At 46.7% G+C, this 23,503-nt stretch overlaps 1 protein-coding gene across 4 annotated transcripts in view; it reads left to right on the top strand.

Moving 5' to 3' along the window:
• Positions 1–10,110: 10,110 nt before the first annotated feature.
• LOC310696684 (leucine-rich repeat neuronal protein 1-like) overlaps positions 10,111–23,503 on the top strand; it is a 48,229-nt gene continuing 34,836 nt past the window's right edge. For 3 of the 4 annotated variants that reach the window (XR_014520684.1, XM_083482472.1, XM_083482473.1), the window contains exon 1: positions 10,121–10,215. The gene's annotated coding sequence lies outside the window, so the exon portion shown is untranslated. Of the gene's footprint in view, positions 10,216–23,503 lie in introns of all 4 variants that reach the window. The other variant, XM_083482471.1, reaches the window with a different exon arrangement.

Raw genomic sequence — 23,503 nt, 5'->3', positions numbered from 1 at the left:
TCTTTCAGCCAGCAAAATGCTGCTGATTCATAATGAAGTTTAAGGTCTGGCAGGGCAAATCCACCTCTGTCCTTTGCATCAGTTAATATTTTAAATTTTATTCTGGGCTTCTTGCCCTGCCAGACAAATCTAGAAATGTCTCTCTGCCACTTCTTGAAACAGTCCATTTTGTCCAAGATTTGCAATGATTGAAACAAAAATAACATTCTTGGCAATACATTCATCTTTATAACAGCAATTTGACCTAACAAGGAAAGCTTCAAATTTGACCATACCTCTAAGTCCTTGTTATAAGAGAATATGAGAAAATGGTTATTAATAGGTAAAAATTTAATGTTATAATATTTTAAAATTGAAGATCAAGATGAATGAAGAGGGGAGGGATTTGCTGAATTAACAATTTGAACTGGAATACAGAAAAGGGAGGCGTGAGGAGGTCCAGGAAATAAGCAAATGAAAAATATGTGACGGAAAGACTGAATTGTTTTTAACTATTTTTATTTTGTATTTTTCTTTTTTCTTTTTCTTTTGTATTTTCTTGAAAATCTCAATAAATATCTTATTTTAAAAAAAGGAAACCAATGGAACCCCATGTGGCAAAGATATTGCTGATTTTTGGTATCATGAAGCAGTTTTTTTAATGAGCAATTGAAAGAGCTCATCTTTTGCCTTAGGGATCCTAGATCTCTCTCTATCTCTCTGTGCTGCTCTGGGCTTTGCTCAAGTGGCTTGACCTCATGAGAGCAGACTGCTCCTGCTCTAGCTAGATCACTTCCCTTGCCACTTCTCTGTATTTATTGCTTTCTTTGGGCTAGTTAGGACCCTGAAAGGAACACAACAGAAGCCTCATGCTCACCATTAAATAGTTTTTTATTATTATTGGGAGGTCCTAAGGAGCTCTAGTCATGCTGGCCACATGACCACATGAGCTGTACACCGGCTCCCTCGGCCAATAAAGTGAGATGAGCGCCGCAACCCCAGAGTCGGTCACGACTGGACCTAATGGTCAGGAGTCCCTTTACCTTTACCTTTAAGGAGCTCAGTTTGCTTGCTAGGACAGTGCAGAGCCCAGGGCTTAAGGGTAACCTAGAAAGCCTGCCTTATGTGTTCAGCCACTCCATCACAGCCAATGTTCTGAACAATACACAGTCTCCTTGTTATTATCTGCAGACTGTCATACATTCATAAGACTTGTTGCCTGGCACTTGCCAGAACTCCAGTATACAACTGCAATGCCCGCAGGTCACAGTGACATTCAGGAAATTGCTTCATCTTCTTCCCCTTTCCTTGGAACAGTTTATTCCAAGTCATGATTTATTATTTCCCTTTCTCTCTGTCGTTTCCATTTCCAAAAAAAGGGCTGTCTTTTTTGCTCCCCATGTGCCTGAAATATGAATCATGCATTCAAGCATTTCCCCAACCCCTGATGCATCTAGGACTCCAGTTCAAGTCACCAGCTTCTTGTACCCCTCCCAGTTTATCATACCGCAACCATGAGGCTCTCTGCTTCTGCCTGCTTCTATCAGTTTCATAGGCAAATCTATGCTATTGGTCCAGGCAATGTGGGCTTGGAAGGTAAGTTGTGTGTGACCTTGCTGTGATGAACCATTTGGCCATTTGGCCACACTACATTTGGCCCTGCAAGGCACAAAGCCATTTTACACCCCTGACTGGCATGATTATAGGTACATAAATAAATTATTTTATTCAAACTCTGATTTGGTCTCAGTGGTTCTCACCAATTTCCCCCCAAGAACTTAAGGCAGAATTCAATATCCGCCAGAGCACGCAATCTCCAGATTAAATCACCCCCAAATTGCCTGTAAACACACAGGCGAGCTTGAGAACACAGCTTCCTTCCTATCTGATGGTGTTTCCTGCTTGGCAGGGGGTTGGACTCGATGGCCCTTGTGGTCTCTTCCAACTCTATGATTCTAGGATTCTATGATTCTTCTAGTCCCTTCCCTGGCTTCTGCTTTCTCCCAAAGGTGGTGATAGGTTGTTGGCCCTCTTGGCATTGCCACCGTTTCCATTGGCCCTGCTCCCCTGCCTGTAACAGAGGGGTGGAGATGCCGTGGCCCCCCGTATGCGACTGGTCTCTGACTCCCCCCCCCCCCGCAGACATGGCCAGGGTCAGGAAGGAGGAGCCACCTGCAGCTGCCCCATCTCGGCTTCACCTGCTAAAGCACATGGGCTCGGCTGCTGGAAAGGGCACAGCAAAAGGTGGGCATTCTGGGCACCCCTTGACTCACCTGCTTCCCTCCTTCTCCCCACCCTCTTTGCCCCTCAAGGATCTCAAAGATCAGCAAGATATGTGGAAAGTGAAGAGAAAGTAAAGGGCCAAACTGCGTCTCATCCATTTGACTCTGTATGAACTCCATTCTCCCCTTTCAGGATGGATGGCGGCTAACAGATTGAGGTTGAATCCTGACAAGACAGAAGTACTGTTTTCGGGGGACAGGAGGCGGGCAGGTGTGGAGGATTCCCTGGTCCTGAATGGGGTAACTGTGCCCCTGAAGGACCAGGTGCACAGCCTGGGAGTCATTCTGGACTCACAGCTGTCCATGGAGGCACAGGTTAAATCTGTGTCCAGGGCAGCTGTTTACCAGCTCCATCTGGTACGCAATTTGAGACCCTATCTGCCTGCGGACTGTCTCGCCAGAGTGGTGCATGCTCTGGTTATCTCCCGCTTGCACTACTGCAATGCACTCTGCGTGGGGCTACCTTTGAAGGTGACCCAGAAACTACAACTAATCCAGAATGCGGCAGCTAGACTGGTGACTGGGAGCGGCCGCCGAGACCATATAACACCGGTCTTGAAAGACCTGCATTGGCTCCCAGTACGTTTCCGAGCACAATTCAAAGTGTTGGTGCTGACCTTTAAAGCCCTAAACGGCCTCGGTCCAGTATACCTGAAGGAGCGTCTCCACCCCCATCATTCTGCCCGGACGCTGAGGTCCAGCGCCGAGGGCCTTCTGGCGGTTCCCTCATTGCGAGAAGCAAAGCTACAGGGAACCAGGCAGAGGGCCTTCTCGGTAGCAGCGCCCGCCCTGTGGAACGCCCTTCCAGCAGATGTCAAAGCGATAAACAACTACCTGACATTCAGGAGACATTTTAAGGCAGCCCTGTTCAGGGAAGTTTTTAACGTGTGATATTTTATTGTATTTTTGGTTTTTATGGAAGCCGCCCAGAGTGGTTGGGGAGGCCCAGCCAGATGGGCGGGGTATAAATAATAAATTATTATTATTATTATTATTTCATAAACACTTCTCTTGAGAGTATTAGGGAGGGGCTCTTTTAATGAATCATAGAATCATAGAGTTGGAATAGACCACAAGGGCCACCGAGTCCAACCCCCTGCCAAGCAGGAAACACCATCAGAGCACTCCTGACATATGGTTGTCAAGCCTCTGCTTAAAGACCTCCAAAAAAGGAGACTCCACCACACTCCTGGGCAGCAAATTCCACTGCCAAACAGCTCTTACTGTCAGGAAGTTCTTCCTAATGTTTAGGTGGAATCTTCTTTCTTGTAGTTTGGATCCATTGCTCCGTGTCCGCTTCTCTGGAGCAGCAGAAAACAACCTTTCTCCCTCCTCTATATGACATCCTTTTATATATTTGAACATGGCTATCATATCACCCCTTAACCTCCTCTTCTCCAGGCTAAACATGCCCAGCTCCCTTAGCCGTTCCTCATAAGGCATCGTTTCCAGGCCTTTGACCATTTTGGTTGCCCTCCTCTGGACACGTTCCAGTTTGTCAGTGTCCTTCTTGAACTGTGGTGCCCAGAACTGGACACAGTACTCCAGGTGAGGTCTGACCAGAGCAGAATACAGTGGCACTATTACTTCCCTTGATCTAGATGCTATACTCCTATTGATGCAGCCCAGAATTGCATTGGCTTTTTTAGCTGCCGCGTCACACTGTTGCCTCATGTCAAGTTTGTGGTCAACCAAGACTCCTAGATCCTTTTCACATGTACTGCTCTCAAGCCAGGTGTCACCTATCTTGTATTTGTGCCTCTCATTTTTTTTGCCCAAGTGCAATACTTTACATTTCTCCCTGTTAAAATTCATCTTGTTTGTTTTGGCCCAGTTCTCTAATCTGTCAAGGTCGTTTTGAAGTGTGATCCTGTCCTCTGGGGTGTTAGCCACCCCTCCCAGTTTAGTGTCATCTGCAAATTTGATCAGGATGCCCTTGAGTCCATCATCCAAGTCGTTGATAAAGATGTTGAATAAGACCGGGCCCAAGACAGAACCCTGTGGCACCCCACTAGTCACTCTTCTCCAGGATGAAGAGGAACCATTGATGAGCATCGATAATGCTTTGCACGTCTTTCAAATCACATACTGTACAGTAACCATTTGTTTTGTTGTTGTTTTATTATATTGCACTTTTCAAAATAGTTTTCCAAAAATGAATTATTAATTATTAAGATAATTATTAAAGGAGCTTGCTTGTCCCCACCCTCATGTTCTCTCTCTCTGTTGGCTTCACTTAAACAAAAAAAGAAAAGTAAGAATTAATGGATGTGTAATAGCCATGTCTGGCCACACGAGGGAGGTACCAAACCACAACAACACACCATGTGCAGCAATCAATGAGATGCTGGGGGGGGGGCTCCCCGCGAGGGGTTTGGTGCGCTGGCAGAGTCGGGGATCTGGAATATCCCAAGTGTGGGGACTCGGGAACTCCGGCTGGCAGGCAAACACTTTTAAATAAAACAGGTGTTTGACCACCGAGGTCTGTCTGGGCTGCTCTAGGCTGCTTGTTCGCCTCTGCTGCCATGTTTGCAATTTAAATACGTTTTTAACTGCCTTACATTAAAAAAAAAAACACTTTCCCATATGCTCTGATGTTTACATTGTGTTACTGCATAATACAGTTTGCAAATTGTTTATTTTCTGTTGCAGACCTTATTGTTAGCTTCCATGAACAATTTTTATTGAAAAGTGGAAGGGATAGATCTCTGTCAGAGGCAAATACATGCCCTCCAAAATTTCTTTGATGAAAATAGGGACATCTATTCTTCATTTATATTTATGTTTATGTTTATACCCTGCACTTCTGACAGGGTTGCCCCAGCTACTCTGGATGGCTTCCAACATATATAAAACCATAACAAAACACTAAACATTAAAAGTCTTCCCTATACAGGGCTGCCTTCATATGTCTTCTAAAGGTTGTCTAGTTACTTAAATCTTTGGCTCGGACGTCACATGACTCCATACCCTCCAACATTTTTCAAGTGAAAATAAGGATGTCCTAAGGAAAAGTGGGATATTTTGGGACCAAATCAGAAAGCAGGACAGCTTCTGTAATTCTGGGTCTGTCGCTGGAAAATAAGGACACTTGAAGGGTCTGAAGACAGCCTTTGTTGTATACAAATTTGAAACAACAACTCAGAGTACAGTGGTAAGCAAGCAGCATGCATCTCCCTTTCAGATAATTGCCAAAATACCCTTTGTCATGGGGAAGTCCAAGCCCAGGAAACAAATGCCGCTCCCTTGCATCTCTGTCTGCTCTTTGGGACTCCCCCCCCCCCGCACTGCCCTTGCTTCACATGCCTTGAGAGTTGTGGGGGCGGGGGGGTTGCCCCGATGTCTTGTGTTCTTGAACACTCAAAATAACATCCCATAAACACCTGAATGGGCACAGAGAGTGTGTGTGTAAACTACCCTGCTGTACAAAGGTACAATTCACATTCATTGTTCTGAGCATTTTGGCCTCTGGACCTTCCCATTACTGGAGGATCTGCCAGAAGAGATCACTGCCTCAGGCTAAACATGCTTTCCACCCCATGACAGCATCTTGAGTCATGCTGCTGTGATGCTGTGCTGTACAAAATGGGGAAATGCACCATCCCATAGTCTTCCATGTATCTCTGTCACAGGTGGAAACTAGATAGTGGACAGTAATGGACAGAGAACTGTTCTAAGCACCTGGAATGCAAGTCATGTCCACCTGCCACAGTGAATGCTGAAACAAATTTTTGCTTGCTCTGGTAGTGCTCCTCTGAGATCTCGCGGAGTGAGAGAATCCCAGGGTCACTTGCCTGCCTGGCTGCTTGCTCCCATGAATAAGACCATGGCATTTCTTTCAAGAGCAGGTCACCCATGGTCAAAGGTCAGGGGTGATGGGAGCTGTAGTCCAGAAGCGTTCCAAGAACATCAGGTTTCCCAGATCTGCCTGGGAGGGGTAGAGCCTAAGATAGCAGTTTTCACAACCTTGGAAACTGAGCAGACAAAAATTTCCAGAGCACGTTCTGGGGCATTATCACATGTGATCTAGAACAGGGGTGTCCAACAGGTTGATTGGGATCAACTGGTCGATCCCCGGGAGGTTTTGGTAGATCATGATAGATCACTGGCTCCTCCATCCTGCCCCGCCCCCTCGCCCTATCCTCTAGATTGCTAGAGCGGAAGTTGGAGTTATCGCAGCCAGGCTGACTGTCTCATTAGTGAACTCTTTGTGAGTGCCTTATTTTATTTAATAGACATAAGCCGCTAAATTCACAAACAATTCCTCCCTAAAAGCTCAACAACTTTTACCTGAACCCCCCCAAAGGGGTAGATCACTGCCAGATTTTAATTGTGTGAGTAGATCACAGTCCCCAGGAAGTTGGACATCCCTGATCTAGAAGATACTCAACACTTGTCTACAGCTGCACATTACTGCTGAAGCCCAGCTGCAGTGGCTGAGACGCATTTCAGAGCAGCTCTTCCACCAGGATCTCTTGTCTCTTTGAGAAGCCATAGTTCGATATCAGAGGCTCAGAGCACACGCTTAGCATGCAGAAGGTCCCAGGTTTAAACATTTCCAGGTGATGCTGAGAATGTCTCCTATCTGAAACCCTGGAGAGCTACTGCCAGTCAAGGTGGGCAATAGTGAAGCAGATGGGATAATCCATTTACTCACTATAAGACATCTTCCTATAGTCTGAATCCATGGTAATGTAGTGCTTTTCAAACATCATGCAAGGTTACCCTTCAAAAAACCTGGGCACATTTCTAAGGCCCCTCTTCTGATGTTAGCACCAAAGCTGATGCCATGATCTTTAGGAAATCATCCACGGGCACAACATCTCCATTGCAGAATGAGGGGAGCCACATGTATTTGATGCTGGGGCCCAGGTGTGATGTTAAGAAGCTAAGCTGAAGAGTGTCTTAGAGGCCTCAATATCCTAACCATCCAATCTCCACGGTTGACCCCATGAGCAATAAAGTGGAACATTCTGTTGGTGGACAGGGTCCCCAAACTTTTAATAGTCATCTAGAAGAGAGAAAAGGGATGTGGGTTAAACCACAGAGCCTAGGAAGCTGATCAGAAGGTCGGTGGTTCGAATCCCTGCGATGGGGTGAGCTCCCGTTGCTCAGTCCCTGCTCCTGCCAAACTAGCAGTTCAAAAGCACGTCAAAGTGCAAGTAGATAAATAGATACCGCTCCGGCGGGAAGGTAAACAGTGTTTCTGTGCGCTGCTCTGGTTCGCCAGAAGCAGTTTAGTCATGCTGGCCACATGACCCGGAAGCTCCCTCGGCCAATAAAGCAAGATGAGCGCCACAACCTCAGAGTCGGCCACGACTGGACCTAATGGTCAGGGGTCCCTTTACCTTTAGAAGAGAGAAATCCAGCCTTGTGGCTTTGCCCCTCACCTACATAGCAAAGCTGCACCTGATGTACTTCTCTCTCTTCTGCACTACTGTTAAAGGCATGGGAAGTCTGTCCATTTAGATCAGTGCTTCCCAAACTTGAGTCTCTCTCCAGCTGTTTTGGGACTACAGCATCTATCATCCCTAGCTAGCAGGACCAGTGGTCAGTGATGAAGGGAATTGTAATCCAAAAACAGCTGGAGATCCAAATTTGGGAGATCCTGATTTAGATAGTGCATCTCTCTTTGCAGATTCTGCAGGCAGCATCTATGAAAGAAGTCAGTGCACCTCATTTGTCAATAGTGCAGCCTTTCACAAGCTGGTGGCCTCCAGGTGTTTTTGAATACAGCTCTCACCAGCTCCAGCCAGTAAGTCTTTGCTGACTGGAACCTATGAGACTGAAACATTGAGGGGAGGGCAGTAGGTAGGAGCTGGGTGCAAGAGCTCCATAGCTGGAAAGCTCTTCTTGCTAGACGCTGCCAGATTCATCGTGTGCTGTGGCTGCTAGCATTGGGAGATGAATTTAGTCTGCAGGACACCATATGCTCCCAGCTTCTGAAAGATCAGTGGAGTCACTGAGGCTAGAAAAGTTGGTCACCTGCAGTATAATGACACCCCACCACTGCCTCCCTCCCATTTGCTACCACACAAACGCCCATCATCCCAGAACCCTGGCCAGGCTGGATGTGGCAGATGGGACTTTGAGGGCATGAGCAACATCTGAAGGGCACACACATGAAAGCTGTACTTTCTTTCTAGGAAATGCAGATGACTCAGGTCCCAGAAACCCTTTTCAGGTCTGCCCTCAACTCCTTGCGACAATTGTTTGTACTCCTTCATTGATTAAGCTGTGAACCAGATCTAAAGTGTTATTGTGTAATACACTTTAAAGTGGGCGGGTCCCAGCCATATCGACTCACCATCTAAGAGCTTGTTCCATCCAGCATTTCCATCATGCCCTTATCAAAAGGGTACACAGAGGGGAGAGGAATGTCAGCCTTTGGTGATGTCATCTGTATGAAATCACCTCCAGCCCTCCAACTGCCACTTATCCCTCAGGTATCAGAGCTGATTGTATTTTTATAAATTGCAGGGTGACATCACCAGGGTCCCCAGTAGCACATTTTCTTCCCAGCCTGTTTCTGACATAGTTAACTGCCCAAATGTGCCCCCACTAGAAGCAGAGAATGGATGTGGGAGCCCCTATTCCCTGTCTTTCACCCCCTGACCTTCCCATATCCATTAAAGACAGTCTGTTCTTGGACAGTAAGGCTCAGCAGCCCCTCACAAGTTTATAAGCACCCATTCGCAACCCGACAAATGTTTTGAATATGAGACATCGCAGGGAATATCAGTGTGATCCTATGAATGTGGTGTTAGAGGAGCCCAGGTGTCTTGGCCTCATCCTCCCCCCAGACCCAGACATCAAACAAGAATCTCATCTGGTTCTTGATCTGAGAATAATAAAAGCCCACTTCAAATGTTCAAAGCTCTTTGCATATATTATTTTAGTAATCCTTCTAGCAACCCTGTAAGGTAGACCAGTATGGTCAGTGCATCTGGCTGTAAACCAGAAGACTGGTGTTTGAGCCCACCCAGGGGAGGGACCAGCTGACTCTTGGGTTCCCCTCCAACTCTACAATTCTGTGATTCTGTGACCATTCCCCATATTAAAGACTGGGAAGGCACCGAGGAAGAGGAGCTTGTCTAAGGTCGCCTCACCCCTACACAGTACATTCAAAGCACTAGCATCATACCACTTTGACAGTCATGGGGAATCCTGGGAACTGTAGCTTCTTAAGGGTGCTGGGAACTGTAGTTCTGGAAGTTCAGCACCCTTAACCACACTGCTCAGGATTTCCCATGGCTATCAAAGTGCCTTAACTTGGGATTCCTGGCTCACACTTGGGCAGGTAAACTTGGAAGTGAGTTCCCCTGGGTTCAGTGAGGCTTATTCCAAAGTGGGTATGCATCGGACGGCAGCCTTTACTTCCAAGCTGCACAAGCTTTAGCAGAAGGGATTCCGTCAGCCCCTTCTATGCCTAATAAGCATATCCCCAATTTCTTAGGAAATTTCTCCTTCCCCAGTCTGGCCCCCAAGACTTAACAGACGCGTTTCCAGCCCATAGAGCCAGCCCGGCTGTTCTGGTCTTGTGTGTTCCCCTGCTCAGCCTGGAGCGGAGCCCCAGAAGGGAGAGGAAACCTCGCCAAGGTATTATTCACCAGCCGAGCTAGAAAAGGCGGCGGCGGCGGAGATTGAAGTCAGTCTAGCAGCATCCCAACATCTTCCCCCTACCTCTCCTCCATACATCATGACATCATTTCTGTCCCCTGCCCACCCCACGGAGTGGTGATCTCCATCTGGGCGGTCCCTCGCCTCTCCATTGGCTAGGAAGCTATGTCCGTCATTCCCTGAAGTGGGCGGCCCCCACGCTGCTCTCCTTACAACGCCCCCCCCCCTTTGAAATCTGGGACTTCAGAGCGTGACAGCTGGAAGCAGGAGTTGGGTACCTACCGACCCCAGCAAAAGAAGCCGGACCCCGGCTGTGCCCTAGGCAAGGCAGCGGGTGAGTGAGCCTGGGTCCCCCAGTCCACGGTCGAAGGATGCGGTTGCTGCGGGAGACGGGATGCAGGAGGTGGAAGGGGCGGAGTGGGGAAGCAGCTAGGCGGAAAGTTTCCCGGCTTCATCTCGTCCTCTGTACTGACCTAATTCCTCAGCTCCCCTTCCTCAATCCCAGCACCATTCTCCCAGCCCATCTAGCCATCCCCGCTTCTTCTTTGTAACGCATCCACTTGGGTCCATCCAGCGATCTGCACTATTCCCCCATCCTGGCTCCTGCTCCAGGGATTCCCTGGTGCCCAGCCCACCTTCCCTAGCACCCCACTCCCCACCTAGGATGGAGGATATAAGCAAGCCAGGAGTTCTGCAGACCACCTTTCCCAGCTATCTAAAGTCAAATCCAGTCCAAGCAATCATTGATTCTGGCACAAAAGGGAAAATGCTGTGCTTGTGGTATTTGGAGTGATTTTTAAAGCTGCCCTTCTTTTGTCACCATGGTACATGCTACATCTAGGACTGGGCAAAAAAGAGAGAGAAACAACTCCTTGGGTCATCCCTGGAGTGTTCCCCTCCTAAATTGCACAGGCAGGTGAGGTGGGGCTGGAAGCCAGGGCTTAAGGTGATCCACCACAGCCAGGAAGGTTGATGAAGGAACCCTGGGACTCGACTAACTGGGGGCACAGACTTCCATCCCCATGCACATTCAATGCAGCCAAGCAGGCCGTGCCATTTTTAAGGGTTAGTTTGACTCCCCGTGCCTGCCTGCCTCCAACCAGCCAGTAGCCATCAACACATTGCTTCCTAGTTTCGTTCCAAGTGCTTTGGAATTAACTGAACAGCCCCAATATGTACTGAAGTGCATGGTGTGCCAACTGGCAGCAGGTTTAGCTCTACTGTGTTACTTCACTGTGCTGTCACTTATGTTTTGATTCAAGGAATGGTGAGGTTGAAGTGCTCTTGCTCTGTTCCCAACCTTGAAAGCCTCTAAAATGGCAGCAAAGAAGGAAAGCTCTTTGAGGGTGACCACAGGAAAGGGGAGCACATCTCAGGAAGAAAGCACCTGCCCAGGTGCATCTCCAAGTGGGGCTGGGAGAGACTTCTTGCCTGAAACTGTAGGAGGTGCTGCCAGTCAGTGTAGAGGAGCCAACAGTCTGACTCCACTGCTCACTACAACTCTTGAGAGCCTGGACAGAGACTCTGAAGCAGTGCAGAAACTCCAAGTGGAGGACACAGTTTCGCTGGGAGAAGCCACCCTCCTCCATGGGACTCTTTTGTCCTGCCCCAGCTTCCCAAGGAGAACGTGCACTGGATGAGAGCAGGTCCCACGTCCAGCCCCTTAAGATATCTTCTAGACAGAAGCAGAAGTCTTGGAGACACTGGGCAGATGGGAACCACCCATTCATCTGCACCTTCTCTGCTTTTCAGTGTCATCCTGTAATCACCCTGCACAGGTTGCGACAGAATAGAAAAACGAATTCCACATGGGGAAGGCACAGCTCAGAGTATGAAGGGCAAAGGCTGTCCTTTGCTAAAGGCCAGTCCTTCCCCAGAGATGACCTTCTGGGATGGGGGGGGGAGCAATCTCATCAGAAAAAAGGAGAGAAACTAGCCATGCTTTCCCTTGAGCAGGCAAGAACTGCAGCCTCACCGGGTAAACAAAACAGAGGCAAAAGAGAAAGAGAAGTTAGAGGAGCTCTTTGTTGCACCCAGCTGTGGTGGGTTCTTCTGGGCACTCTCCCTTTGACCCCTGTTTAGGATTCATTGAATATGGTCATTCAATAATTGTCCACTGATTCATTCATATCCTCCCCGGGTCCCCATTTCCTCTTCTTAATGCAACTGAGCTCATTTATGAATTATTATTTTTTGCCTAGATGCCCTCGTCTAGGTTAATTTTGGAGGATTTTGGTCATGTCCCATAAGAAAAGAAGGTCAGCACATAACAGATAAATTAGAAAGATTCCCAGCCGAGAAGGGAGCTTCAAATCAAAGAGCAAAGAAGAAAAGTTGAGGGAACTGGGCAGTTTTTACATTGGGATGAGGAATGCTTCTGTGAAGAAATTACTAGCTCTGTGAGATGTGCACTGTAATGGGGCCCAGGACTCCCTGAGGCAACCTAGGGGTCAGTGAGAGGGAGCAGGCTTGGAGACCAAATCAAATGCAAGAACAAAACAACAACTTTCCTGCTACCAAAAATCGGTCCCAGTTGCTGGAGGAGCATTGGATACACAGTCATCCAGAAAGGTTTGGGATAAAATTATCTCTACTTGATGCAGTGGCAAATCTCTCAAGGTGCCCTCAAAGGCCACAGTTCTCCCTGCACAAAGTAGCAATTGAGTCCCTTGATCAGCTGCTGACACTGCTTGCTGGCTGTACTGCGTTATTTCCATCTGTTCATAATAATACTTGTTATTTGCCTTTCCTATCCATGGACTCAAGAGAAGCAAACAGGTTTTTTAAACAAGCAACAAGCAACAACAACAACAACAACAACAACAACAACAACAACAAAAGATCACAGTAAAAACTACACCAAAAATAAGCTACTTTTTTTTAAAAAAGCCAACTGGCACTAATAAACCACCAGCCCTGGGGGGAAAAGCCTTCAATATATGACAAAATGTAGTTACTTGTGTTCTGCATATACAAAGCAAAGCTCAGGTAAATGGTGTCTGAGATGCTTATCGAAAGTGGCCTGGCCATGGGAGGATGGAAGTGCCTTTGGATTATGCTTCTTGGGGGAGGCAAGGAGAGCCTGCTTACACTCTGCCTTGCACAACTGCCTTGCAAAGTAGGCCTGTCGCATCTGCAAACTACCCAGGAATCACTGCCATCAAACCCCTTAATTCAGCTAATCAGAGCATAGGTCATGTTTGCCAGGTAACCAGGTAACCGACTTCTTTCCAGAAGTTGAAGATCTGGCAGACGCCATGGTTATTGCTGGTGGAGTTTGCCAGTGGGGTTTTCTCAATCTTCCTGTGCTTATGATTTCAGTAGTACATGCCTCACCTGCTCAGGCTAAATGGAGCGGGGAGGGGGAGCAGGACAGCAGGGCTTTTATCCACATTTGGCTCATGCTGGAGTGAGTCAGTGGCCACAGCCAAAGTCGCTGGCCTTTCAGACCTTGCTCAGTTCAAAATATGGTCCTTGTTAGAATATTAGTTGCCCACTTGGGGCACACAGGAAGGATGTCAGGGAAGGGAGCTCCCCAAAATAAGGCCCTGCTATACACAATCTGTGAATTCACTTATAGAATTATAAAACCATAGCTCTGTGGAGTTAGAAGGGACTCCAAGGGTCACCTAGCCCAACCCTTTACACTGCAGGAATCTCAACTAATACACCCATGACAGATGACCATCCAACCTCTGCTTCAGAACCTCCAGGGAAAGAGTCCACAACCTCCCAAGGTTCCACTGTCAAAAAGTTCTTCCTGGTGTTTAGCCGGAATCTCCTTTCTTGTAACTTCAATTCATTGGTTCAAGTCCTACCCTCCAAAGCAGGAGAAATCAAGTTTCCTCCATCTTCCATGTGACAGCCCTTGAGATATTTGAAGATGGCTACATCTCCTCTCAATCTCCTCTTTTCCAGGCTAAACAACCATTCCTCATAAGGCTTGGACTCTTGATCATCTTGGTTGCCCTCTGTATTCCAGGTATGGTCTGCCCATGGCAGACTAGAGCAGGACTATGATTTCCCTTGATATGGACACTAGACTTCTGCTGATGCATCCTAGAATAGCATTAGGGTCTTTTGCTGTTGCATCAACCCAGCTGCCCATGCTAAGCTTGTGATCCACTAAGACCCCTGGATCCTTTTCATACGTACTACTGGCAATCCCTCATTTTATATTTGTGCAGCTGGCTGCTCCTGCCTAAGTGTAGAAACTTACATTTATCCCTATTGAATTTCATTCTGTTAGTTTGGGCCCATTTAGTTCAACAATTTGTTAAAGTCATTTCAAATCCCAATTCTGTCTTCTATGGCATTAATTTATATGAGGGTGAGACCATTTTCCTTTCAGCATCCTTAAAATAATGGCATCTGACTCTGAACATGATTCATTTCAGAGACAAATGAGTCTTAGCTAAATCCATCACAAAGGAGTGCAGGATTTCAACCAATGCCATAATACTGACGCCTGACAATGGCTCTCAGAGTGAACAATTCACAGGGTTGTGTTATCACCCCAACTCTATTTATTATTTTCATTGTCATGATCCTACACTTTGTCCAAGAGAAACTCCCCACCAGGGTGGAAATAGATCAAACAGATGGTAAGCTCTTCAATCTGAGCAGGCTGAAAGCAAAGAGTAAGGTTACCATAACTTCTGTCATAGAGCTTCAGTATGCTGATGACAACGTAGTGTGTTCACACTCAGAGGATGACCTCCAAACCATCCTTAATATCTTTGTAAGTAAAGGTAAAGGGACCCCTGACCATTTGGTCCAGTCGTAGCCGACTCTGGGGTTGTGCGCTCATCTCGCTTTATTGGCCGAGGGAGCCAGCGTACAGCTTCCGGGTCATGTGGCCAGCATGACCAAGCCACCTCTGGCAAACCAGAGTAGCACATGGAAGCCATTTACCTTCCCGCTGGAGCGGTATCTATCTACTTGCACCTTGATGTGCTTTCGAACTGCTAGGTTGGCAGGAGCAGGGACCGAGCAAGGGGAGCTCACCCCGTCGCGAGGATTAGAACCGCTGACCTTCTGATCGGCAAGTCCTAGGCTCTGTGGTTTAACCCACAGCGCCACCCATGTCCAATATCTTTGTAAAAGGTAAAAGTAAAGGGACCCCTGACCATTAGGTACAGTCGTGGCCGACTCTGGGGTTGCGGAGCTCATCTCGCTTTATTGGCCGAGGGAGCCAGCGTACAGCTTCTGGGTCATGTGGCCAGCATGACTAAGCCACTTCTGGCGAACCAGAGCAGCTCATGGAAATGCCGTTTACCTTCCTGCCAGAACAGTACCTATTTATCTACTTGCACTTTGATGTGCTTTCGAACTGCTAGGTTGGCAGGAGCATATCTTTGTAGAAGCATACAAAAAGTTTGCCTATCACTCAACATCCAAAAAACCAAAGTGCTGCACCAACAAGCACAAAATAACCCTTCTGCAGCGCCACAAATCCAACTCAGTGGAGTAAGGTTGGAAAGTGTCGATCACTTCTCCTACCTGGGCAATTATCTCTCCACAAGGGCTGACACTGATGCCAAAATCCAGCATCACCTGAGCTCTGCAAGTGCAGCTTTTTCCTGGTTTACAAAGCTATTGTACTATCAACCTTACTGCATGCTTCTGAAACATGGACCACTTACAAACGCCATCTCCAACTCCTTGAAAGATTCCATCAATGGTGTCTCCAAAAATTTTTACATATCACTTGGGAAGACAGGCGAATTAATGCCAGTGTACTTGAAGAAGCAAAAATCACCAGTGTCAAATCAATGATTCTTCAACATCAACTTTGTTGGACTGGTCATGTTGTGCAGATGCCTGATTATTGTCTTCCAAAGCAACTACTCTATTCTGAACTTAAAAATGGAAAGCGTAATGTTGGTGGTCAACAAAAGAGGTTCAAAGACTTTCTCAAGGCAAATCTTTAAAATTGTGGTATAAATACTGACAACTGGGAAACACTGGCCTGCAAGCGCTCTAGTTGAAGAACAGCCTTTACCAAAGGTGTCATGGACTTTGAAGACACTCAAACTCAGAACACAAGGGAGAAACGTGCTAAGTGGAAGGCACACTTGGCAAATCCACACCATGATCAACTCCTGCCCGGGAACCAATGTCCCCACTGTGGAAGGATGTGTGGATCCAGAATTGGCCTCCACAGTCACTTACGGACTCACTGTTATAACCGTGTTCATGGAAGACAATCTTACTCAGCCAGGAGGGATCGCCAAAGAAGAAGAACTGGTGCCTGGTGCCTGACCCCGTGAACTTCATCCCAAGGGAAGGCCACTTTGCCACCTCTATAGAGATCTTTCGCTGCAAAGAAAAAAGCCTTTGTGGGTTATTCAGTTGCAAACTGTTTTAATTGTTTCATTTGATGCCTTTAGATTGCTTCAGCCTTGGCTACTTTTAATTTTTGCACATCTTCTGTGTTGTTTAGCTTGGCTGTTGTCAGCTGTCTTAAAGTGTTTTTGAGGAAAAGTGGGATTTAAAAAATTGCTTTACATGGATATATGACTCAGAAATAAAGGAAAGGAAATGCACCCTTCACATGCTGAGGTGCAGTCTCCTTTGCTGCTGCTTCAAATATGCTGCTCTGCATATTCTTGTCATCCATAGCAGAGCCTCCAGATATCCTCATTCACCAGGGAATGTCCATATTTTCTGATGCTTCTCTCTGCGATATAATCGTCTCTATTTTTGCCTTTTAAAATTTGTGCTCGTGTGAGATGCTAGTGTCATACAGGTGGACTTCTGGTGAAAGAAAGAAAGGACTTGTCTTCTCTATCTGGGGAGGGTCATTGCAGGCAGACAATTGTCTGTGACCCTCAGCCTCGTTTTATGCAGCACTCCAAGGAGGAGTGGGGTAGTACAACAGGAAAAAGCTGTTCATAGAACTGTAGAGTGGGAAGGGACCCCGAGGGTCATAGAATCATAGAATCATAGAGTTGGAAGAGACCACAAGGGCCATCGAGTCCAACCCCCTGCCAAGCAGGAAACACCATCAGAGCACTCCTGACATATGGTTGTCAAGCCTCTGCTTAACGACCTCCAAAAAAGGAGACTCCACCACACTCCTTGGCAGCAAATTCCACTGTCGAACAGCTCTTACTGTCAGGAAGTTCTTCCTAATGTTTAGGTGGAATCTTCTTTCTTGTAGTTTGGATCCCTTGCTCTGTGTCCGCTTCTCTGGAGCAGCAGAAAACAACCTTTCTCCCTCCTCTATGTGACATCCTTTTATATATTTGAACATGGCTATCATATCACCCCTTAACCTCCTCTTCTCCAGGCTAAACATGCCCAGCTCCCTTAGCCGTTCCTCATAAGGCATCGTTTCCAGGCCTTTGACCATTTTGGTTGCCCTCCTCTGGACACGTTCCAGTTTGTCAGTGTCCTTCTTGAACTGTGGTGCCCAGAACTGGACACAGTACTCCAGGTGAGGTCTGACCAGAGCAGAATACAGTGGCACTATTACTTCCCTTGATCTAGATGCTATACTCCTATTGATGCAGCCCAGAATTGCATTGGCTTTTTTAGCTGCCGCGTCACACTGTTGCCTCATGTCAAGTTTGTGGTCAACCAAGACTCCTAGATCCTTTTCACATGTACTGCTCTCAAACCAGGTGTCACCCATCTTGTATTTGTGCCTCTCATTTTTTTTGCCCAAGTGCAATACTTTACATTTCTCCCTGTTAAAATTCATCTTGTTTGTTTTGGCCCAGTTCTCTAATCTGTCAAGGTCGTTTTGAAGTGTGATCCTGTCCTCTGGGGTGTTAGCCACCCCTCCCAGTTTGGTGTCATCTGCAAATTTGATCAGGATGCCCTTGAGTCCATCATCCAAGTTGTTGATAAAGATGTTGAATAAGACCGGGCCCAAGACAGAACCCTGTGGCACCCCACTAGTCACTCTTCTCCAGGATGAAGAGGAACCATTGATGAGCACCCTTTGGGTTCGGTCAGTCAGCCAGTTACAAATCCACTGAGTGGTAGCATAGTCAAGACTGCATTTTACCTGCTTCTTTACAAGAATATCATGGGGCACCTTGTCAAATGCCTTGCTGAAATCAAGGTAGGCTACATCCACTGCGTTCCCTTCATCTAGTCATCTAGTCCAACCCCCTGCAAGGCAGGCATCCTGCCCACAGCCATCCCTGGGTGAGCTCAAATCACCTCCTTCTGGTTACCAGCCAGACTACAATAATGCAAACCCCACTTGTTCATGGGCGAATCAGGGGCCAGCTGCTCCCCCCACCCCAAATCAAGTAAATAAATAAAAATACTTCACTGACTGATTGTGTGGCAGATAATTCAGTTCACCCCCCCATAAAGCCTCTTCTCCCCCCCCCCGAAAATAAAGCCTGGTTACATCCATGCACTTGCTTTTGTCCCTGACTCTGCCCAGACTGGTACTTAAGTGGGGGTGGCTGGTTTCCATGGGTACTTTTAGGGTAGAAGTCAGGAGGCCAACAGTAGGGGGAGCCAGAGACAATGGCAATTAATTCTTGTTCCTCTCCCATCTTCTGCCCCCTGATGCCTACAATGGCAGCCATGAGACTATGGAGGTGGAAGCTGATTGCCAGGGCCTCCGTTGGGCTGGTTGCAGACAAGAAGGCAACAGGTTGGCTCAGAAGAATCAAGGCTGAGGCTGGTGGGGCAGTGCCCCATTTGTCCTCATGGACAGCACTTAACTTCCTGTTCTCTAGTAGTGCAGAAGAACTAAAAGACCAGATGGAATTTCCTGGGTTCCTCCACTTGGTTGGGTGAGGTGGGTTGAGGGACAGACATAGCCAGCCCAGGGTTTCTTGCCACCTTAGGGCCAGCGCCAGATTCAGTGCAGTGGGGGTGGTTCTTTCGCACAGGGCGCTGAGCCAAGGGGGCACAAAATTGAGAAGATGCATTTGGGGGTGCCAGGTGTTGGCCTCACACATAGTCTGACCCTGCTTGGGGCTGATGCTGCTTGCTACCTCTTGACCGTTGACTATGGCATTCAGGCTCCATATGTGTGCTGGTTGACTTAACGGGCTAAACTTGCAGGCCTTTATACAGCTCCTTAGGGTGGGGCTCTTAAAGTAGTCCTGAAGGATAGTTCCTCCCCCACTCTCTGCACCCCCTAAATCCTAAGAACACAAAAAACTCAATGGTCAATACAGTTAAGTAACATAAAATCACTCACTGTTAGCATCCAAAAGCCTTCTGAAATACCGTATTTTTCGCCCTATAGGGCGCACCGGCCCATAGGGCGCACTTATTTTTTTTGGGGGGGGGGAATAAAGAAAAAAAAAGTACTTCCCCCCGAGCCCCAAAGAGCAAAGAAGCCATGACAGCGAGCGGGAAAGATCCCGCTTGCTGTCTTGGCTTCGTTTTTAGCCTCGGGGTTGGGGTTCCGGGAGCGAAGGCGAGGTTGCGCTCAACTTTGCCGTCACTCCCGAAACTTGCCAGGCTGGGGGTGGGGGAAGCCAGAGCTTCCCCAGCCCCCAGAACGGGTCCGGGAGCGATGGCGAGGTTGTGCTGTAGCCCGCAAGCTTGCGGATAGCTGCCCTAAGCCCAGGGTGCGCAGTGCAGCGCTCCCCAGACTTCGGGCTGCAAGCACCTATCCGCAAGCCTGCGGCGCCCGGCGGGAACTCCCGCTGGGTGCCACAGGCTTGCAGATAGCTGCCCTAACTCCGGGGTGCACAGTGCCGCGCTCCCCGGGCTTCGGGCTGCAGGCAGCTTCAGGCTGCAGGCAGCCTGCAGGCTTGCGGATAGCTTCCTGAAGCCTGGAGAGTGAGAGGGGTCGGTGTGCACTGACCCCTCTCGCTCCCCAGGCTTCAGCGAAAGCCTGCATTCGCCCCATAGGATGCACACACATTTCCCCTTCATTTTTGGAAGGGAAAAAGTGCGTCCTATAGGGCAAAAAATACGGTAAATAAAAAGTCTTCACCAGTTTCCATTAAACCTACCAAATTCACATATGTGTCTCTGCCCACATACCCATAGGTTTCTGCAAAATGTTGCTTGCTCCTTTTTCTTAGGTTTTCCCAATTCAGATTTACTGAATCCTGGACTTTTGTTTTTGCCTGTGGAGGAAACAAAAATAAACTGAAAATGGGCGGGGTGTGGGTGTGTGGAAGCTTCGTTAAATGAATGGCTTCCATGATATGGGGTTTTTCTTTCTTTCAGTATTTAATGCAGTTTTATTAAGGGAGGAAATTTTATATATATATATATATATATATATATATATATATATATATATATTAAAGTTTTCACAGTATTACATAATGAAAAAGAAAAAAGAAAAAAATAGGAAATAAAAAACAGTTTAAAATAATTCCATCTTTACATCACTTATCTTTCATTTACTTGTTTCCCGGACCTCCTCATACCTCCCTTTTTTGTATTCCAGTTCAATTTATTAGTTCAGCAATTCCTTTCCCTCCTTATTATCCTGATCTTTAATCTTAATATATTATAACATTAAATTTTTACCTATTAAAAATCCAATTTTTCCATATTCTTTTAAACCATTACAGCTAGAAACCACTTAACTTCAATCCAACATCATTCTAACATTCCTTAATTTTGCAATATTTCTGTAAATAGTCTTTAAATTTCCTCCAATCTTCTTCCACCGACTCTTCTCCCTGGTCTTGGATTCTGCCAGTCATTTCCGCCAATTCCATGTAGTCCATCACTTTCATCTGCCATTCTTCCATTTTCAAAGCCTTGGCCTACCCCCATACCCTGTAAGTTTTTTTCATAAAAATCCAAGAAATGTTGTCAAAGGCTTTCTCCGCATCCACAAAAATTAAAACTGCCTTAGTGTTTATATTCACTTGTAATTTTTCTAAAATATTAATTATGTTTCTCACATTATCAGATAGATCAGTGTTTCCCAACCGGTGTTCCGCGGCACACTAGTGTGCCGTGAGACACCGGCTGGTGTGCCGTGGGAGGGAGGCGGGCGAGTCGGGCGGCGAGAGGCGGCGGCGGCGAGGATCCGCGTCGAGCCGGGGGCGGCTCCGCGGTGCTGGTGCCGAGCGGCGGGGCAGCGCGCGCAAAAGGGAGGAGCGCGAGACAGCGGAGGAGGAGGAGGCCGGCATGTCCGGGCAGCAGCAGCAACAGCAGCAGCAGCAACTCCCGGCGACGGCTCCTCCTCCGCCCGCTATCGCCGCCACCACCACAACAGCCGCCGCCGCCTCAGCTGCCGCCGTCCCTCAATCCCTCGCTCTGCTGCCTCCTCCCACCCCGGCAAGGGGAAGGGAAAAAACTTTCACTTTTGTGCGTCCCTCCCGGCGTGACGCTGCGTGCTGACGTCACGGGGCGGGGCTTTAATGGTGGTGTGCCGCGAGATTTTTTCCCGGTAAACAGGTGTGCCGTTGCCCAAAAACGTTTGGGAAACACTGAGATAGATGTCTTCCTGGGAGAAAGCCTGCTTGGTCCTTATGTATCTCTTCCACTAAGACTCTTTTTAATCTTTTAGCTAAAATATCTGCAAAAATTTTGTAATCCGCATTAAGCAATGATATGGGGCGATAGTTCTTAAGCTGCGTGTTTTCAGTCTCTATTTTCGGTACAAGTGTGATATATGCTTCTTTCCACGACTCTGGTGCCCTTTTCCCCTCCATTATTTCTGGAGTTTCTACTCCAGATCTAGAATTCTTCCTCTGCAGCAATGACCTTACTGTTTAGGCCTATAAATTTCTCCTGGCAGCTCTTCTCCCGCTGGATTAGCATCAGGGTAACAACTATCAAAATAACAGAACCCTCATTTGGGCAATGAAACCTCAGGACTGTGATATGTTTAAACAGGAACACAGAGACAATATTCGCTTATCAGTTAGGCTGTCCTTCTCTCAAAAGGGGACAAAACACACATGCCATTGTCATTATCATCACTTTTCATGTACATATGCTCATTTATTTAAAGAAATTTACTAATTGTGCTACTAACTAGGTAGCACCTTCTCATTAAAGCGTGAGTTGCATTTTTTATATTATACAAGAAACCTCATCCCCAGCGTTGCTTGAGAATTCTAAGAAAGAAACAAACAAACAAAATCAATACAGAGTTAAAATCATTGCAATTTTGAAAGGTTCAGCCCATCATCTTGTTTAATGGCATCCAATTATATACAAATTTGGACAAAAACATGCTCCTTGATCTGAGGAACCATCATGCAAGATTTGGTTACAATATCTTAAATATCCAAATACATGGTGAACAGACAAACAACTTTAAAAAATATTTTGTAGACATATTACAAACCCTGCCTCTGTCCTCAAGGGCTTAAGGAAGATCACCCAAAAACATTCAAAATGTCTAGCAAATGCCCATCAAATAAGCTCATGCTGTTAGATCACCTATCCTATACAAGTGAAACATCCACACAAAAAGGAAACATATTTAGTGCACAAAGACACATTTTGAACTACACAATATTGAGATAAAATATGCAAACTCTTGATTCCAAACCCAGCCAGCTGTACAATTTTAAAAAGCTAAAGTACCATATATGAAAATGAATGAAATAAAGAGATCTGAAACTCTGAAACTTCTACATTACACCTTAGAACAAGCCCTTTACTTGTGCAAGGTCTGGGGGGCAGGGCCATAGCTAGAGGGTGGTGAGGTAGGCCCCTACCAGGGGTGCAGGCGATGGGGGGGGCACAAAATTGGCTAAAATATGTCCATAAATATAAATATTGATTATTGCCTCGTAAGAAATGGTTTTAAATAGAGGGTGAATTGAATGGGTGGAAGGGGGGGTTGGAGGAGTGGAGGAAAGAAGAGCTAATTTGTCCATGGCTAGGGGGAGCAACCTGGGCGGTTCTGCCAGAGGCGCAAGATCACCAGCTACGGCTCTGGTGGGGGAACAGTGGCAAGGGAAACTAACTACAGGTTTGGTTTGCTCATAAAACTAAGCCATGGTTTGTTTAGCCAAAGTGTGGCTTGTTTGAATGTCTGAAACCAGTTCAGCAAACTAACCTTGGCACGTTTCCAGCACAAATTACGGTATGATGTGAAACTATGGTTTGTTGTTGACTTACAAACTATGGCTTCTTTGAACTATAGGTTGGCATTATGCCTGAAACCAACAGCCTTGCTTGACTACAGTTTGTTTGATCACCCCATCCCAGATGCTCACCAAACTATAGAGGCATGAGGGGAAAACAAACCGAGCTTTGCAGAAACACACCATGCCTGGTTTGCTCTTCTGTGAGGTGACTCATGGTTTGTTGAACAAATTCTGCTTAAAACAAACCATAGCTTTGTTTTGTCAGTCTTGCTATATCATGCTGTATCATGGCAACATAAAAGTTAAACCACAGAAGACATCTGAAGGCAGCCCTGTTTTGTGTCATGTTTAATGTTTTATTATGTTTTTATATATGTTGGAAGCCCCCCAAGTGGCTGGGGCAGCCCAGTTAGATGGGTGGACTATAAATAATAAAAGTATTATTATTATTATTATTATTATTATTATTATTATTATTATTAAATAGGGAATCACTATGAGAAATGTTGGATGGTATAGAAGCAGCCTAACTATCTGGGGTTCTTGAGGGAGAGATGTACAGTGCATTTGTTTGTTTTGCAAAAAACAAAAAGAAAACAGTGGGGGAGACAGATCCCC

The sequence above is a fragment of the Podarcis liolepis genome (assembly GCF_965112155.1).
Source record: "Podarcis liolepis genome assembly, chromosome: 17".
NCBI lineage: Eukaryota > Metazoa > Chordata > Lepidosauria > Squamata > Lacertidae > Podarcis > Podarcis liolepis.
This window is presented reverse-complemented; position numbering and strand designations above follow the sequence as displayed.